This window comes from Cricetulus griseus, unplaced genomic scaffold (assembly GCF_003668045.3).
Source record: "Cricetulus griseus strain 17A/GY unplaced genomic scaffold, alternate assembly CriGri-PICRH-1.0 unplaced_scaffold_3, whole genome shotgun sequence".
NCBI classification, from domain to species: Eukaryota; Metazoa; Chordata; class Mammalia; order Rodentia; family Cricetidae; genus Cricetulus; species Cricetulus griseus.
Genome location: NW_023277030.1, coordinates 613,686 through 619,522, shown reverse-complemented (window position 1 = coordinate 619,522; position 5,837 = coordinate 613,686).

Genomic DNA, 5,837 nt, shown 5'->3' with positions numbered 1-5,837 from the left:
TGGAACAGTTTTCCCATGTAACAGTAACCAGAAGGATCCCATAAACATAAGATTAATTTCCAAAGGGCAAGGCCGAGGGTGGCTCAGTACCAACAATCTCAGAACTCAGAGTCAGCCTGAACTCAAAGACAAGATTTGAACACAATATGCCCGTACAGTGGATGCCACACAAGGTCCCGAAAATCAGTGGGAATTAAGAACTAAAGGCTTAAAGAAGAAATACACCCATGACTCAGCACATGCAGTGGTGGACCTCATCCTTATGAAACATACCTACCTGAAGGGGCATCTAACCTGTTGGTCTGCCTGAGAAAAAGATCTCCTAGGTTCCCCGCTTACCCCAGATTGGTGGGAAGGGAACTCACAGAGAGATCCTCCCTGGTTTTCAAGGCTCCAGTATTAGTCTTTTGTTTACATGGAAGGGGAAGCTCAATATGGAGATAGAACACTGAGCAATGGAACACAAACCAGGGAGAGTCCATGAACCATAGATTTAATGACAGGAAGGGAGAGGTAGAGTGGGGTAGACAGGGGAAGAGACAAAAATGGTAACAGCAATAAAAGAAAGCACAGAGTAGAGTGGAAGAGGAAGGTGAGAGAGAGAGAGAGAGAGAGAGAGAGAGAGAGAGAGAGAAAGAGAGCATGAGTAGGCCAGAGTCTATGTACTAAAGGGCTCCTTGACATATGCTTGCAGAATTGCTGACCAAGGAACACTGCATGGGATGACCAGAGTAACTCCTTCCAGGTGTAAAGAGCAGGCCTGCTTGATGACTTGATTCACTGATTATTAAATGGTGATGTTAGACTTGGCAGGTTACATAATAAGGACCTAGAGTTCTGGCCCCTGCTTGCTGTTGATGTGGGGGCCATTAACCACCATTGGGGTTGAACATCTTTGTGGGTAACCATCACAGGTGATGCCACATCTGGCAGTATTTACTGGCTCTGCCCCAGTCCATGGTGTGTAACAATCATGGGGTCTTCTTAGACCTGGCAAGATTTCCGCAGTGTAGAATGAATAGGTTAGGTTTAGAAACCAATGTTTCTTCTGTCCTAGAACTGGAGGGGAGGATGATAAGGGGAGGTGGGTTGTTCCAGACTGTTTGTGCGATGAGGACGGGAATAGGGAGACTCACAACATGAAATAGCTGAATCCTATTTATCTGTACTGGGAACTGTTTGAATGGGTATGATTAGGGTCCCTTGAACTAACAAGAAACCTTTGGGTTTGTGAAAAACATAAAGTTAGAAACATTAGCAGCCTAATTATGGTAGAAACCACTTGGCTGTAAGCATCCATGTACTTTGAAAGTGGCAGGTATCTTCAGGCTGATGGAATGCACCTCAAGTTTGCCACTGTGAAATGAATTAGCATACCGTTCAGTATGCTGTCTGAATCGGACATGTATCTTACAGAAAATTTATCAACTCATGGGGAGAATGTGACCACTATGAAGGAAGAAAAAGAGAGAAACTGGGGATATGTTTCATCCTCTAAGGAAGGCCAACCTTAGTATCCCCATTTCTGAGATCAGCTCCATGTGAAATCTGACATAGTTCCCTCAGTGTCCTCATCCATAGCATCAGAGATTTTTTGAGAGAAGGAAAAACGTTGACCAAAGTCAATGATGAGAAGAGGAGACAGACTCGATAAACACAGTTCAGAAGCACAGCTGCCCACAAGGCAGGCAGAGACCTGTCCAGACCAGACCAGGTACAGCTACATTATCCAGTCCTGTTTGCGGATACAGAGACAGAGACAGAGACAGAGACAGAGACAGAGAGACAGTGAGAATAAAAGACAGGCAGATAAAGATTGAGAAGAGAAACATTGATATTCAGACTGACCAAGCCTCAGTTCAGGCATAGACCTGTCCATACCAGGTACAGGTGAAGGTTTTCACCTAGGTTGGAGACTCAGACACAGAGAGACAATGAGATATAGACAGAGACACAGGCACAGAGACAGAGACAGACAGTGTCAGACTAAGGCTTGTTGTAGGCTAAGATTGGTGCATACCATGTACAGCTCTGCAGTCTCCCACCCGGCTCATGAAAGGTGCATTCTCTGCCTAATGAACTCTGTCCCGCTGCTGACATAATCTCATGCAACCAAGATGCATGAGATGATCCCTCAGTCTAGTCTAATAAATGGAATGTAAATCCTGCTTGACGAAGTAAACCATGGAAAACTCACCTTTAGTTGGGTAATGTGACTCTACTCAGTTTTTAATTCCATTGTAGTCCTTCTTAGGAAAGACTACATTCATCTCCAAAAAGTCTTTGAATATTTTTCCACTGGAAAAAAAAGTATCATCCCATAAACAAAAGTTGTATTTCCCGTGGACAAGGCTGATGTTGCCTTGGTAAGGAAGAACTCAGTTCTTAGAGTCAGCCTGAACTGGCGGCCAAGGGCAGAACAAAAAAATGCCCAAAATATACAGGCAACACGAGGTCCTGAGAAACAGTGGGAAGAAACTGCGGAAGGGTTAAAATGGAAACACAACTTGACTTAACTTTTGCTGTAGTGGAATTCATCTTTGTGAAACATACATATGGGAAGTTGTGTCTCACTGGTTGATTTGTCTGAGAAAAAGATATCATGTGTCTCACACTCACCCCAGCATGTGTGGGAAGAGAGCTCACAGAGAGGGCATCTGTGGTTTTCACAGCTCCATTGTTGGTTTTTGTTTACATGGAAGGGGGATGCTCGCTATAGAGATGGAAAAACTGACCAATGGAACATGAGCCATAGAGAGTCCATTAACCATAGAATTTATGAAACGGAAGAAGAGGGAGATTGAGAGAGACAGGAGAAGAGACAAAGAATGTAAGAGCAAGAGCAGAGAGCAGAGCATAAACAGAAGGTGAATATATATATATATATATATATATATATATATATATATATATTAGAGAGAGAGAGAGACAGAGAGAGAGACAGAGACAGAGAGATAGTGTGTGTTAGAGAACATGATTGGCCGGGGTCTGTCTTTACAACTGACTGCAGACTTACGACCCATGGATCCCTGTCTGAATTGACCAGAATAAGGACGGAATGCATCATGCCAGGTGACAAGGGGCAGACCAGCCTGATGGCTAAACCTCATTTCAACCTTTATTGTTTATTAAATTATGGGGTGGTAGACATGGCAGATTATGGAATAAAGGTATCAAATCATGGACCCTGCTTCCCGCTGAAGCGGGGGGGGGTGTGGTCGACAATCTTTGCATGTAAACCATGTTTGGTGCTGCCACATTCTGCAGTATTTGCTGGCTTTGCCACAGTCCAGGCTGTATAACAATCTCTGGACCTTCTTTGAACAGGCCAATAGTAATCAGTGCTCCATTGACCTTACAAGAATCCTTTGGGTTTGTGAAAAACATAAACTTTAGACAAATTACCAGCCTAATTATGGTAGAAGCCACTTGGCTGTAAGCATCCATGTATTTTGAAAGTGGCAGATATCTTCAGGCCAATTGAATGCACCTCAGTTTTGCCATTGTGCAGTGGGTTAGCATGTCATTTGGTGGTCTGTTGGAATCAGACATGTAACTTATAGGAAATTTATCGACTCATTGGGGAGACTGTCATCACTAGTAGGAAGAGTAATAGAGAAATCGGGGACATGTTTCATCCTCTATGGAAGAGGAACATTACAATCCCCATTTCTGAGATCAGCTCTGCTTGAAAGCTGCCATAGCTCCATTGCTGTCCTCATCCAGAGCCTCAGAGATTTTTTGAGAGAAGGAAAAATGTTGACCAAAGTCAATGATGAGAAGAGGAGAGACTCAATAAACACAGCTCACAATCACAGATGCCCACAAGGCAAGCTGAGACCTGTCCCGACCAGACCAGGTACAGCTGCAGGATACAGTCCTCATTGCAGAAACAGAGACAGAGAAAGAGAGGCAGTGACAGTGAAAGACAGGGAAGTACAGTTTGAGAAGAGAGACAGAGACAGAGTGAGTCAAACTGACCAAGCCTCAGGTCAGGCCTAGACCTGTCCAGACCAGGTACAGTTACAGCTTTTTACATATGCTGCAGAGCCAAAGATATAGACTGAGAGACATCGAGAGATAATGACAGACAGATACCCAGACAAAGTGACAGAGACAGACATAGTCAGACCAAGGCTAGTTGTAGGCTGAGGTCAGTGCAGACCATGTTCAGCTCTATAGGCTCCCACCCCATTCATGAAGGATGCCTTCTCTGCATAATGAACTCTGTCCAACTGCTGACATCTCATGCAACCAAGTTGCTAAAGTCAAATGATACCTCAGTCTATCTAATAAATGGATTGTCAACCAAGCTTGAGGAACTTAACCATGGAAAACTTACATTTAGTTGGGTAATGTGAGTATTTTCATTTTTTAATTACATTGTTGTCCTTCTTAAGATATATTACATTCATCCACAAAAAGTCTTTGAACAGTTTTTCCACAAGAACAATAACCAGAAGAATCCCGTGCATAAGATGTATTTCCCATGGACAAGGCCAATGTTGTCTCGGTAAGGAAGAACTCAGCACTTAGAGTCAGACTGAACTGGTAGCCAAGGGTAGAACAAAAAATGCCCCAAAATTCCAGGTGACACAGGGTCCCATGAAACAGTAGGAAGAAACAGCCGAAGGCTTAAAACAGAAACACACTAGTGACTCAGCTTAAGCCCATTTTTTTTTTCTGTGAATCCTCTTCTCAGATGGGGAAACTCAAGTTACACATATTCTCTATTATGACTCAAACTGCACTCCAAAAACTAAAGATTTTGATCTGTTGCTGTTGTGCCTTATCCAAAACTGTTTTTAGAAGGACACGAAGCCACAAACTGGCTATCAAAAGATCTCTGAGGTTAAGATCAAAATCTGATCAGCTGTTGAGAATATATTTTCCCCCAGTAAAGCTAGCATCTAACCTGGAGTATCATGCTGTGTTTTTATACAGATATTGTGAATTTAATTAATTTCATAATTGGATAGACATAGAAAGGCTTCTTTCTATAACCCCATTTACTTGCCCTGGACACATTAAGAGTTACAGAACACACAGATGTCTTCTGTGCATCAGGTGCCAGACATTTACATGAAGCATGGGAGAATAAACTTTCCCAACTATACATGCATTTATCATCATCCTCATCATCACAATCATCATCAGCAGCAGAGATTTTATTTACTGTCCTGGCTTACCTAGATCTCTATTTCCAGATATGTCATACCTCACACTCAGAGATATAGATGGCTCTTCCTCTTAACTGTTGGGATAAAAGACATGCAGCCACTTTGATTACTTTTCATTCTTTACCTGAGAAAGTTTCATGACCATTATCAACAGGATGCAGAATGCTAGTGTGTTTCACCCTAATAAAGAGAGACTAAAGTATTTGTCTTCATTTGCAGAAATAGGGGATCTGGTCTGCCTCTGCAATTAAACATCCGGGTCAGGCATTGGCAAACTCCCTTCACTAGCTGAGAACACACATCGCAAGCACACCTCTCCAACTGCAGCAGACAACACTGATGGCAAGAATTCCTCTGGAACTTTGATCAGCTCCTGAAGCCAAGTGCCATTCCAGTTTTATGCTTGCCCTGCCAGGCATGTGCACAGGTCTTACAAAGAAAAACCTCTCATTGCTGAAACCTTTCCTGCAGCAAGTTGTCCTTGGAGGTCAGGCTCCACTGGTGAACTGCCCTCTACAGTAGAGAACACTGATCATGAGGGCATCTCTGGAACTTTCATCCCTTTATGAAGCTAACTGTCACTCTAGTTCTTCATTTGGATTGCTGGAAGTGTGCACAGGTCTTGGGAAGAAAAGTCTTATACAAACATAATCACTT